Source organism: Pleurodeles waltl, chromosome 1_1 (genome assembly GCF_031143425.1).
Source record: "Pleurodeles waltl isolate 20211129_DDA chromosome 1_1, aPleWal1.hap1.20221129, whole genome shotgun sequence".
Classification (NCBI taxonomy): Eukaryota; Metazoa; Chordata; class Amphibia; order Caudata; family Salamandridae; genus Pleurodeles; species Pleurodeles waltl.
The window spans coordinates 304,614,456-304,628,605 of NC_090436.1; the positions used below are offsets into that span (position 1 = coordinate 304,614,456).

Genomic DNA, 14,150 nt, shown 5'->3' on the forward strand with positions numbered 1-14,150 from the left:
ATGGGTTTGTCGCCTACATTACATTGTTTGACATTCTCAATTTTACTGTTTCGCTACACATGTGCCCCTGTGAATCTTGACGGATCTCTGTGTGGTAGGTGTTATTAAAGGTCCCCCACATTAGTTATAATTAGTATTATGGGACGATATATGTTAATTCTTCTTTATCACTCTCTATATAGCTAGAATACTAAGGGCCTCAAGGAAGTGCCAATTTTGGCACAGCGCCACGCTGTGCTACTTCAGAAACGCAGGGATGCACTGTAGTTACAAAAATACAGCACACCCGTGTTTCCCCTAGCACTGGCGCTAAATTTAGCTGCCTAGCGCCAAAGCAGGCACCCTTGCGCCTCAGTGCAAGGGTGCCTGCATTGCAGGGAATGATTGTTTATGTGCAAGAAGGTATCCCTTCCTACATCTAAACAATCAATAATGGCGATTTGTTACTTCTATGTGTACTGCAGAATTATAGTTTATATGCGGAAAGGGACATCATCCTGCATATAAACAATCATTTAAGACGTTTTGCTCTTTAGAAAAAGCAAAAACAAGGGGAAATAAAAGTATTTCTCCTCATTGTGCCACTCTACTGTCACCCTCGGTGGCATTAGTGTTTGGCGCTGCTTCAAGGTTGATTCCTCGTTAATCTGGAGACGCGTCAAAATGCAATGGGTGTTGCAGTGGAATACCACAGCAACATCCACTGCACGCCCTTCCATGCTAAATGATGTGCATTTACAAATCCACTTTAAGCTACAAAAATTGGCTTAATGCCGCCTTATAAATAGGGCATAAGGCATTGCGCCACCCGAGTGTTGCAAAAAGCGACATTCTAGTGGCGCTAGGGCCTCGTGAATGAGGTCTTAAGAGTTCTACAGTTGGCTCTGTTATGGCTCAATTTATTCCTCTACTGCTCTGAAGACTTTTTTAGGGTAGGTTGAGTTCTACCAGTCACAAACATCTCATATTGAGCCCAGTGCCCATTTGGTTTTGGGTTTATAATAGGAGTACTCTGTTTTGTTCTTGTTTTTTGTACAGTCTGTTACCTGATTTAACCAGGCATCAGTGACCCTAATAGGTTGTTTGCCATACATCCATTAGCTATGGGTAAATTTTACTGACAGCAGTACCCTATTACACAGTGACAGGGTAAGTTAAGACTACTTACAATCATATATATCTTATGAATATTATGTTTGGGACTTTAGGTAACCATTTTGCATTACTATGGATTGTTTGGACACGTTTTGGTGACATCTATTAACGTTTTGTGACTGCATATGACTTGGATCAGGCCCAGGTTTTCCTTAAGTCATCACCAGACAGGAATCAGTACAATATCACAGGTAGGATCTGCCCTTCAGTTACAACATATACCTATTATGGGCCCTCATAGGGCATAGTCACTTTTAGTTACAGAATTCTTCTGCTTTACTTAGATTGTTCCCACGCTGGATGTGTTTGCGGCTCAAGCACATTAACTGAGACCTAACATTCGATTAAAGAGCATTAGGTTGGTAGTTGGCGCCTTTCTGAGAATCTTTAGCTTTTGTTCACTTTAACGCTGTGGTGTTGGAAGCACGGATACTATGATGTATTATCTATCACGTTGGTGTCACTTTGTTTGCTTCCTTTACAGCTATTCAGTATTGCTTCTGCATGTCACACAGGTGTGGATGAGGCATTTTTTTACGCTGTTGATACCTGAACCCTATTGGTGACAGAGGTGGAAGATTTGTTTTGGTATTTCTAATTGATTGCGGTTAGTGTTGACATCATCCCGGTCATTGATATTGGATTATATTTCATGTACTTTACAGCCTTGAAAAAGTGATGAGTGTGACGAAATATGTGTCGAAAATACCGTTATTGAAGAAAAGATGCTTCTGCATCTCAATAAAAGAATTGGATTTCACCTGCTATCCACAAACCCTTATTTTGAGGACCTGTAACAATTTTGAACTTAGGCCCAGATTCTCAAAGGTTTAGCACCAGGTTAGCATTACTTTTTCTAATGTTAACTTTTTTTTTTCTGGGGGGGGGGGGGGGGAATTCACAAACCAAGACAAATTGGTATTTGCATTGGTTTGTGTGGCAAAAGGTAACACAAAGCAACACAAAACACTGCATTGTATTACTTTGCGTCAAGGGGGCATTACATGAGCATACCTACCACCCATGCTTTCTGGTGCTAAACCCTATTCTGAAACATCAGTAGAAAAGGTTTAATGCCAAAAATTAATGCCACTGAAAAGCAGGCGTTAAATGGAGAAATGTTTTTATTTCTCCATGCTTTTCCAACCTTGCACGTGTGCTGCACTGTACAGCATACATACAAAGTAGGAAAAGCATTTCCACTTGTCTAGGCATAGTATTTTGTACAGGAAGGATACAGTTCCAGTACAAAACCTATGCTAGACTCATGCACACACCCTAGCACTATGGCTCAAAGGTGTGTGCGTGGAACATGGCAGCTGAAATCCGCGCCGGCTCTTGGGAGAGGGGAGGAGAGTGCCATTTCTATGTGAACAAGGAACGCTCCTGCTCTCATCTTGTTACGCAGCGCAGCATATTATTTGTTGCTGTGGAGCTGTGTTGGGGGCTATGGTATTCAGTATATGCAGTGAGGCTGTTTAAGCCATCACTGTTTTTTGCCTTAGGTAGTAAGGCATATAATACCGAGTAGCACCACCCAAACACAACATTTCGGATATACTTTACCCACTTATACTTGGTATAACTTGGAGGTGCGATTAATTATACCACTACTACCTTTCATTTGTAATGGAGGGGATAAGTTGTTGTCCTGGGAAAGTTGGAAAGAGCTTCTAAAAACTTGTATGTGGATGATTAAGTACTAACAATTGTCTGCATGGTTTATGGCTCAGGTTAAGAATCAAGTACTGTTGAAATGGAACTACAAATGGTCAAACAAGGAAGAAGGAAGTGGCAAACTGGTAACAACCAGAAGGTATTAAACTCCCCTGGGTACGCTTCTTATCTCAATATTCACACTCCTCATACATATCAAACCTAAACACATACAACCAAAACCCACTGAAGATTTAGAAAATATACATGGCTTTGATTTCTTCTTTCTAAATGAAAAAAAAATATTTTCCACATTTAAAATTACATATACAAAAACTACATCATTAAAGATACAACACATTTCTATCATACAGGGGAAATCCTCTCACACAGCACAATTAGGAGCATATGTACAAGCCCCTTGCACTGTCGGTGTGTCACTTTCTGACACTCTGGCAGCGCAGAGTGCAGCCCCATATCTAGAAGGCCACGCAAAGCCTTGGCTTTTAATGGCCTCATAGATATGGTTTAAGGCAAGTCGCTGCGTTGCCTTAGACTGCGTCAGGGGGGTGTGCTCCATGGACGTTCTGGTGTGTTTTCCAAAGGAAAAACCATGCAGTTTGACGCATTTCCACATTTACAAGGCAATGTAAACCTGGGAATTTGTCAAAACCTTACACCTCCCCAGGGCAAGCGCAACAGGAAGAAATATCCTTATCTCTCCTGGTTTTTCCTCTTTCTATGTGTGCTTCAGTACACATAGAAAAAGGAAAACGGCATCCTGGGTTGTGTTTGTGCAGGAGGGTGTCCGTTCCTGCACAAAAACAATCCTGCATGTAACGTAGGCACCCTTTCACAATAGTGCAAAGGTGTCCGCGTTGGCGCTAGGCAGCAAATTGAGTGCCAGTGGAAAAGAAATATAGTGCATTTCTGCCCTTTCCTTGTGGTGCAGGGCAGCACAGCAAGGTCACTTGCTGCCCTGCACTGCTTTTTCTAACTATGCTCCTCAATTTCTTTAAATTCATTCAACATATATGGATTCCCACTGCACTGCAAATCATATCCTCAATACTTTGTCGACGTATTTCAGTAAACAACAGCAATGATAACCACCTTCTTCAGGATCATCTAAATATAAATTCCCCAATATTGTCTCATATGATATGTTTGTGTTTATGACATCAACTAATTATAATTCTTCTCCCCTCATGTGCCTCTCAATGGGAAATATTTGGGTGATTGTCATATCTCTTCATGTTGGGGCAGTGTCTGTCTTGTCACCTCTATATATCAGGATAGGCTAAACACCCTTAGTCTGGATATATGAATGTTTGAATAAAATACTTCCTACTCAGTGTAACTGAGGGCAACTTGATCAGTCTTTCTCTGCTGGGACTATTTCACAATAGATTTTGCTATGTCCCTACAACTGATAATTCTGCTGTCACCAACCTTGAGAGAAACACTGCCTCAGCGTGTTTCAATATGCCACCTTTACAAATCTCTAATGTAAGGCTCTATCCCTCAGTGATTGGTCTGTGACCTGTCTCAAAAGCGAAATGCCCAAATACAATTGGTATCAACACCTTCTAAACGTGTCAGATGAGGTCACCATGTCATGTCTGAGAAGGATACTTGCCTCAGGAGGAGTTAGAGAAATTTTGGCAAGTATCTTTGAACATTTTACACTCCACAGTTAAATCTGCCCTATTTATAAGGAATCGTTTTCTCACTTTACACAGAATCCATTGGGCCCCTCAGAAGCTTGCAAGGTTCAGTAAAAGCAAGATGCGAGATGTGAGAGTCAGGATGCAGACAATAGCCATATTTTCCACAGCTGCACTAGAATAACTCAGTTTTGTCAAAAAGTGGCTAAGATGATATCAGACGTTTTGGGACGGACTATAGTAGTAAGCCCAACTTTGATATCCTTTGGATTTTTGAGGAAAATAAGTAAGAGATAAGACCCACTGGGAGCATGATAAACTGTTGTTTTATTTAACTTCACTGGCAAGAACAATATGTAGGAAGTGGTCCGAGACTAAGACCCATATATGGGTCTAACAGGTGGAGGTCAGTAAAATGTCAATGAACTGAATAAGAAGTCAATGGGCGACAGAGGCAAAATTTTCATCTGGGACCCGATTGTGAGTTGGTTAACAGTGAAAAGAATGGCTGATGATTACACCTCTGATGTTAGGAACAGTAAAAAAGCCCTCCCTTCAGCAAAGAACATACTGGCTCCTGACGTAATTGAATAAGTGAACATGTAAGGCAGTAACTGTTCGGTTATACCTTCACTTGAAGTGGCATGAGGACAAAAAAAGACTGCATGTTTTTTCAGCCACACATTCACCTGCTTTATGACTAGTATTTCTATATTGTGCGCAGAAATGTACAGTACAATCTTTAGTCAAGTGTCCCTGCAAATTACATTTCCTCCATCTTTTGGATGACCAATATAGAAAATCATACCTTAAGCTCCTCCTGATCGAATAGCACTTGGTATATGGCTTAGTTCCTCAGTAGCTTAGTCTCGTTTTAATGTCACAAAAGCTTTTACAGAAGCCAGTCTTTATACCATAAATGTCTCTCAATGTGTCATTATGAAAAGTAACACAAAACTGAATGAGCCAAGTGATTAAATCAGTGCTTTCATCATGTTCATTAACAAGATCGTTTTTGGGACTGTGTTAAGCATGGAGAAAACTTGCAGGGGCGCAGAATTATTTTTCTCCTTAAAGCATTGAGGCATTGTTCAAATAAAGCAAAGGTGGTGAAAGACGCTTCAAAAACTTTATCTCAAGAAAAAGCAAGTAGTCAATTTAATCAGGATGAAATTCAAGTTTCTTTAGCAGCACTGACTGACTGAAGACCAAGCCATCCATCATGACATCTTCAATGAGTGAGAACTTCACAGCGTCTAAGCATGCTCAGGAAGCCACCATCTGCGCAGAAAACCCAGTCCGGAAGGATTTCGAGAAGTAATGCAACTGCTGGAACAGCTATAGCCTCCTCCTTGGTTAACCAGAAGAATTCAATCAGTGACCACAGTTTATCCCCTGCCAGGCAACTATGAGGTGGAATGGCAGAAGGCAAAGTCTGTCCACTTGGCATCTCTCTGCAGAGTGAGGGTGGCATTCACAGAGACCAGAAGCAAGAGCGACAGGGCATGAGCATGAGGGCAGAAAGATCAGCCATGCCCCTGCACTCTGTCTGGAAACTGCCAGCGGTACGACGGTCTACCCAAAGCTGATTCCCACAGTCCTCCACTGGGCAACAAGATTTGCATGTGGCAGTGCCCACCAGCAGAGCCAATGAGGGATTTGCTTGCTAGATGTTTCCCATTCCGAACATGGTGTGTAAGAAAAGGGTACAGCAAGAATAGAAGAGACCTTGTCAGGTAAAACTGGGTTCAGTAGCAGACTTTCTGGAATTCTGAGCCCCACAACAGCCGTCAGTAATGTCCACTGTGGAGGTAGGCAGTGCCTTTTCCTGGCAAAATAATAAACAAAAGGGCAGGATTCTGAGTGAGACGTAATACAGGAAACATCCTACCACAAGTTCTACACACAGTAATGTTAAGCCAAAAACTACAAAGTAAAGTCCACTTCCTCTCTTCCATCTTTTGGCAGATACTTCCCTTGACTATATTGTTCATGAAAACAGAATGGAGATAAAGCCCTATGTTGGTAGCATTCCTATCTCCTTGAGTTACAGGTTTGTACATTTTAGCATGTGCAACTCTCTTGTGCTTCCCTCCACAGATAAGCTGAAAGGTTCAACTCCGAGTGAGACTTAAAGTATGGGGCATAGTGAAGTTTGCAGCCACATAAAGTAAACTGGAGAGAAACTGTGCCTTTGATACAATAATGTTCCCCGACAGGGGTAGAGACATCAAGCTCCACAATACAACTTTTTGTTTAACTTGGGTCCTTCAATTCCAGCGAGCTGTGAGAACTTCCACTTTCCCCAAAGAAAAGCACTAGGACTTAAATAAGCTTGCTCATGTCTTTAAGACCTCAGTCAACAATAAGCTCCTTCACTGGACAAACAAGCATTCTCTTGTAGTAAAGGCTGACTTTGGCTGTACCTGCAAAAAAAAAGAAAAAACCTGGTTACAATACCGTAACATTTGGTGAATCGAAACATTATCTGGGCAAAATACAGAGACATCATCCACATAAAACATGAACAACTCATAGGTAACGGGACAATGATCCCCTTGATGAGTTGATCGGCTTTTAAAATGAAGGGTTCAATTTCTAGAAAAACAAAAGCAGAGACAAACGGCACCCCTGTCTTACCGCTAAGGAGATGGGAAATAAGTCAGTAAGGGAACCATTAACCAAAACGCTATTGTAACAGTAATATGCTTAGGCACCTTCAAAAGGAAAGAGGGTTAGATTATCAAAAGCGTTTCCTGGTCTATATTTAACAGGCAAAGAGACAGACCACAGCCTTTTACGTAAGATAACACATCTCTAATGAAAAGTAGATTATCATGGATTTTTACACCAGGAACTCCACAAGTTAGATCAGTTCACCACAGACACATGATTTTGACACTATCTTCAGGTCAGCATTTAGTAAGCTACTAGGGCCCCAGTTCTTCAAATCATTTCTATCCTCTTTCTTTTTTGTAAATAAGTTTTTATACATCCATCCCTTAGAGCTGGGGCAGGAGTACACTCGTAAAAAGTATAGAAATACATGCAGTAGAGCAGGAATAATATTTCAGAAAGTAGTATAAAATGCAACTGGTGGGCCACCAGAACCTGGTGCTCTCCTCTTTAGAAGGAAACACAGTTGTCTCCCAATAGCATCTAATTAAAAAAAAAAACCATCTCTTCTTTATCGGACAAGCCCAACTGCACATGTTGCGGGAAAAAATAAAGAGCTACCGCAAAGGGTTTCACTGTATATAGATCACCATAAAAGTCAAAGATAGATTTGCTTATACTGTAGTGGTATGTTTGTTGCCATCAGAAATGGTATATATATAATACTACCACACGCCTTAGCTTTCAGAAAAAATAATTGCGCACATATTTAACTTACTTCAAAATATTGAGCTCTGCAGCAATAACACCAAATGGCTCCTACACCTTATAGATAAACCGCTGCCAAATCCCACCACTGTTATCAATTGACACCTAAAAGGCATTTGACCATGTGCACTGGCCCTTCCTCCAACTTGTCCTAGAGCTAGATGTTCGCTACTGCAAATGGAATTGGTGCAGCTACTCTGGTCCCACGGCATCAGTAAGGGTCAATGGCCTGCTGTTCAGACCCTTTAAATTAGCAAGGAAATGAGGCAGGGCTATCCACTGTCCCCACTTTTATTTGCACCCAACAGAGCGGATGTGCATGAGCCCCCTTGATAAAGGACATCACTATGGGACAACAGATGCAAAAAAATCGCCCTTTATGTGGATGATGTTACGATTCCACAACCCGCACTTATTTGCCTCATCTACTGCAAGAGTTGGAAGCATTTGGCAGGGTCTCATACTTTAAAGTAAATATACAGCAATCTCAGGGCTTCACTCTCACTATTCCCTCAAGGAGATGGAACCCAACTGGAAAGCTTTTTCCCAAGGAGTCAAATAATTAGGCCTTCAAATTCATCCCTCCACAGGAAAGACAGCTGTATTCAACTATGCAGCCTTGCTAGCGAACGCTCGTTCAGACATACAATCCCGGTGGGGTGGTCCCATTTCTTGGCTGGGGAGGATAGTAGCGGGTAAGATGACTCTTTTTCTGAAGATTCTCCATGTAGTGCAAACCTTCCCCCTACAGCCACCCCCTTACCTACTTGTGAAAACTCAGACAGCCAATTGAAATTTCCATATGGGATGGCAAAAGAACACATATAGCCAGAAAACATGCCTAACCTGCTCATGGCAGAGGGGGGGGCATGGGTGTTCCTCATCTCTTGTGCTACTATCAAGCGCTGAAGTTATAAAATATGGTGGAATAGACTAGGCCATGCACAGAAACGCAATAGTGCTTTAGAGACCAAGTGATCGCTGGCATCCACATATAGAAAATACCATGGCTGGCCAAAAAACACAGTCCTCCAGGGGTATATATCACTCCAGTCATAAGGCCACTAGAAGGACGTGGGAATGGCTTAAGGTGGCCAAGAAGCTCTCAACACCTATCTCACCACTAATGCCTATTATAGGAAACCCAGATGTCCCCCAGTGTATTATTGTTACAGCGGTTCTGACATGGCAAAAAGCCAAGTGTAAAAGGTTACGGTACCTCTTTGACCAACAAGGCCTTTTGTATTTTCCATAAGTCAGATCTAACAATGGCATACCAGAAGATGTATACTGTTGATACATTGTTATCAGGAACTGGGTGCTACATCCTCTAGTGCAAACCTCTGGTAGCAGACCCTTTACCACTTTTGAGAAGTGGCTTCTCACCTGCCACAATGACAAGGGCCTCCTCTCAGACATCTAACCCTTCCTTTATACTCCCATAAACCCTAACAAATCCCCAGCTCCACAGAGATGGGAAATGGAATGTGAATGTCTCTTCACTGCAAAAGACTGGTCGGACATCCAATACCGATACCACACCTCCGCGCGTAGCTCCTCTGGGAAGGAAACCCGACTTAAAATAACACACTATTGGTATTATACGCCAGCCACAGCTGTCAAGTGGAAACAGAAAGATGCTGGCACATGTGTGACAAGTCAGGCACACAAACTCACCTACAATGGTACTGCCCCAAACTGCACCGCTACTGGGCTGACAAACTAGAGGACATTGACAACATATATGACACTGATATTCCTTGATTTCAGTTATACCTTGCTAGGATTCCCCAATTCTTTGACCTATCCTCTTTGCAGAGCCATGGGAAAGGCAATTACACTAGTCCTGTGTGCAGCCAAGCAAGTCCTCCTGTTGAAATGTCGCACAGAGACGGTAACAATCCAAACTGATGGGCTTTATAAACTTTGTGAACTCCTTAGCATTGAAAAGCTGAAAGTTTCTGTGGAACACATGCATCCAATTCCTTGCGCAGAACTTCAGAGAGTTAACATGTTCAGCTTACCTGTTAGTGTTCCACCTCATGTTGATGGAGAACACTACTCTTTAGCACACCACCCCTTCCAGGACATTTTTGGCCTCATTTACAAAAACTGATGCATTGTTGCGTTGGTGTAGCAATGCGTCCAAAAAAACTTGTGCAGAGGCAAAAATGTTTATGATATCATGGATGTGTCGTATTTACAACATGGCGCTCCATGATGTGGGGTCCCAGTATGCGTCAAATACTGACACATCCAAGGAAAGGATGCCACAATGCATCCACTAAAAAAAAGACACATTGCAGACATTGGTGTCAGAATATACGCAACTTCAGCATTGAATCAAAAATCTGAGGCGATGAGTCAGTTCAGATTGAGGCTTGGAGCCTAATGCATGAGGACCAATGTAAAAAACTGTAAAATTGCGGAATATCACCATTTACATTGGTCCTTGATGTATGAGGTAATGTATGCAGTGATTATGTGTCACTTTACCGTGGGCATAGTCTACTTATGTGTATGTACCCGAGAATGTGTGACATACTGAGTCACAGTGTAATGTAAGTGAATATATGTATGTTCTTACCTGTTGTCCTTTGGAACACACAGGCCTGGACTTGAGGACCACTTCCTCCATGGAGAAGTGACAATGCTGGCCTGTCCCTCCAAGAAAGTACAGAACGTCACATAGCCTTGCTGCAGTAAATGATATCATAGGTACCATGGTCCCAGCTTAGTCAAGGGGTCCTACAACATGATTTTCACATTTTTACTATAACTAGTGGGAATGTGAAAAACAGACATCTTCAAAGGTATGAATTGACTTCAAATGGCCAGATTCCTGTTTTAAAGTAATTGCATCAGTCCTGAGTTTTGGAGGAGTAGGAATTCAGACGCATTTGCAGGCTATACGTGACGCATCTTGAAGAAACGTCTAACTAGGAAAATGTTGCAAATATCAATGCATCCGTTTTCAGTGACTTTTTTTCTGACAGAACACCCACTCTGAATACATACAAATCTACGTTTCGCAGCCAGATCCCACACAGGTTTCTTTTGACACTGGCCAGGAAAATACGGAGCAGGTTGTACATATGGAGCTAGCATTGCACCTTACAAATAAGCTGTAGGAAAGTACCCTCTTTCTTGGCATAAGCTGTAGGAAAGTACCCTCTTTCTTGGCATGTTTACTCACTTTTTCTGCCTGATCTCAGTGTGTCTGTGTTCACTGGGATCCTGCTAACCAGGACCCCAGTGATTATGCTCTCTCCCAAAACTCTGTATTTGACCCCACAATTGTCACACAGGTGCCCCATTGTAAGTCCCTAGTATATGGTGCCTAGGTACCCATTGCAATGAGCTGCAGCATATATTCTGCCACCCATAGGGAGCCCAAGCAAAGGGTTCTGCAGGACTGCCATTGCAGCCTGCATGAAAAGGTGAAAAGCACCCTTTCAATACCATGTTTCACTACACCAGGTCACTTATAAGTCACCCCTATGGCAGGCCTTTCAGCCCAGAGGGCAGGGTGCCAAGCACCTGTGTGTGAGGGCACCTCTGCACTAGCAGAGGTGCCCCCACAAACTCCAGGCCCATTTTCCCCAGACTTCGTGAGTGTGGAGACGCCATTTTACGTGTGAACTGGACATAGGTGACTACCTATGTCCAGCTAAATAATGGTAACTCCGAACATAGGCATGTTTGGTATCAAACATGTTGGAATCATAATCCAAGGCTTTTGTAACCATTGGTTGTATGATTCCTTGCACTCTGGGGGCTCCTTAGAGGACCTCCAGTATTGCCATTACAGCCTTCTGAGGGTTTCCAAGCAACCCAAGCTGCTGCCACATCCGAGACAGGTTTCTGCCCTCCTGTTGCTTGAGAAGCTCGAGCCCAGGAAGGCAGAACAAAGGATTTCCTTTGGGAGAGGGGTGTTACAACCTCTCCCTTTGGAAATCGGTGTTACAGGCTTGGGAGGGATAGCCTTCCCAGGCCACTCGAAATGCTTTGAAGGGCACATTTGGTGCCCTCCTTGCATAAACCTATCTACACCGGTTCAGGGACCCCCAGTCCCTGCTCTGGCGCAAAACTGGACAAAGGAAAGGGGAGCGGCCAGTCCCCTGTCCATCACCACCCCAGGTGTGGTGCTCAGAGCTCCTCCAGGGGGTCTCTGGGTTTTTGCCATCTTGGATTCAAGATTGGCAAGTAACTCTGGGAGCATCTGAGTGGCCAGTGCCAGCAGGTGATGTCACAGCCCACTCCTGATAGGTGGCCACTCCGCTAGGTGACCAATCCCACTTTCAGGACAATTTAGGGTCTCTTCTTTGGGTGGTTCCTCAGATTCAGATTGCAAGACTCAAGCAGGAATCCTCTGCACCCTTCACTTCGCGTTCTGACCGGAGAAACTGCATCTGGACTCTCCAGGACCCTACAAGCTGCAACAAAGACGCAAAACGCCTTCTGCAACATTGCATCTCGGGCTCCTTCCAGCAACTACAACATTTCCACGGTTGTGCATTCTCAGAGGATGGCCAGTCTTCAGCCTGCATCAGAAGAAAAAAGGTATCTCCCTTGGAGTGAACAAGCCAGTCCCCTTCTTCTGCAGGCACCAACTGCGATGATGACCGGCTGCGTGGATCCCCTCTCCTGCTAAGTTCCATGGATCATGCATCACAGGTGGTGGACTGAAGTGGTCTCGACGGTCCTCTGTTCCAACTGTCCAACTTGGATGAAGGTAAGCCCTTGCCTGCCCCTGCAGGACAGTACCCCAGTGCACCGCGTTCTTTGCAGCTGCCAAGGCTTGTTGGCATCCTTCCTCCAAGATCTTCAGGCATCCTGAAGCTCCAGCCCCTAGCACTCCTTCCTGCGATGCACAGCTCCCTGAGTGGTTCTCCACGGCCTGGGAGCCTTTCGCATTATGCTGCATGGGCCTCTTCTGCGACTCTTCTGTCCTGCAGAACTTCTATGGGTGCTGCCTGGGCTTCTGTGGGCTCTGTGTTGCTGAAGGCCCCCTCTGCCTCCCTTCCTAGGTAGAGTCCACTTGGTCCTTCCTGGTCACCGCCAGCTCCACTCTCCAGTAACCACAAGTTTTACGTGTGCCAAGGCTTGTTGGCGGAACCCGAAGAAGCAAACCAGACTGCAATCCTCCTTCTGGCGTGAGACATCACCTGCATACTCCAGGAACCCAGCTCTGTCTTCTTGGTTACAGTGCTGACTCTTCTTCACCAATGATTCACCTTTTGCACCTTCATCCTGGTGGGTAGGGGCTCCTGCCCTTCCTGGACTCTGCTGTGCTTCTTGGACTTTGTCCCCTTCTTCCACAGGTCTTCTTGTCCAGGAATTCACTGTTGGTGTCTTGCAGTCTCTTATGGATTTTGCAATATTCTTCTTGTGTGTGTGTTCTGGGAAACTTAGGCCCTGATTTATACTTTTTAGGGCAAAACTGCACTAACGCAGTTTTGCATCAAAATGTTTAGCACCGGCTTGCACCATTTCTGTGCACCATCCGGGCACCATATTTATGGAATGGTGCAAGCCGCTGAAAAATGTAGGCTAGTGTAAAAAAAAAAAAAAAAAATTTACAAAAATTTATGTTAGTCGGGTGGGGCTGGTGGTAAGGAATGGGGTTTTGCACCAGAAAATGACTTTAGGCAGGTTAAAGTAAAAAAAAAAAAATAATAATAAAAAAAAAGTCATTTTCTGATGCAAAACTATCCATACCACATGGCTCCTGTCTTAGAAAAGGCAAGGTAGGTTTCCACAGCCAAAAAATGATTAACTCCATAAACTTGGCAGGCCTAGCGCCAAAGTATAAATATGAAGTTAGTTTTGCACCTAATTAGAGTAAAAACAATTACGCTAATTCGATGCAAACAGTCATTTTTTGGTGGAAACCTACCTTTCCTTAATGAGATGCAAGGTAGGCGTTCCCGTGCAAAAAAATGACTATGGCCTGAACGCCCTCTGGATAGAGGGGTAAAAAAAATGGTGCAAAGCTTGCTTTGCCCCTTTTATTAACGCCTGCGCCTGGGCAGGTGTTAGGGGACCTATGGGCCTATTTCAATGGTGGAACACCATGGAATAAGCTCGCAGGTGCCCTCCCCAGGGACAAACCTCCCACCAACACCAGAGGGACTGCGGAGGATGGGGGACCCCATCCCAGGTAAGTACTGCTAAGTATTGCATTTTATTTTTTAAAGTGCCATAGGGGGCCCTGAAATGTGCCCGCACTGGGTGCACTGGCCATACCCAGGGGACCCTGGTCCTCCATGCTGGCCACTGGGGTGG

The 14,150-nt window shown here is 43.8% G+C and overlaps 1 long non-coding RNA gene across 1 annotated transcript in view; it reads right to left on the reverse strand.

Annotated features, from left to right (window-relative positions):
* Nucleotides 1–5,529: 5,529 nt before the first annotated feature.
* LOC138250490 (uncharacterized) overlaps nt 5,530–14,150 on the reverse strand; it is a 237,223-nt gene continuing 228,602 nt past the window's right edge. Inside the window, exon 3 of the long non-coding RNA XR_011195022.1 lies at nt 5,530–6,904. This is a non-coding gene — a long non-coding RNA (uncharacterized lncRNA). The remainder of the gene's footprint in view (nt 6,905–14,150) is intronic.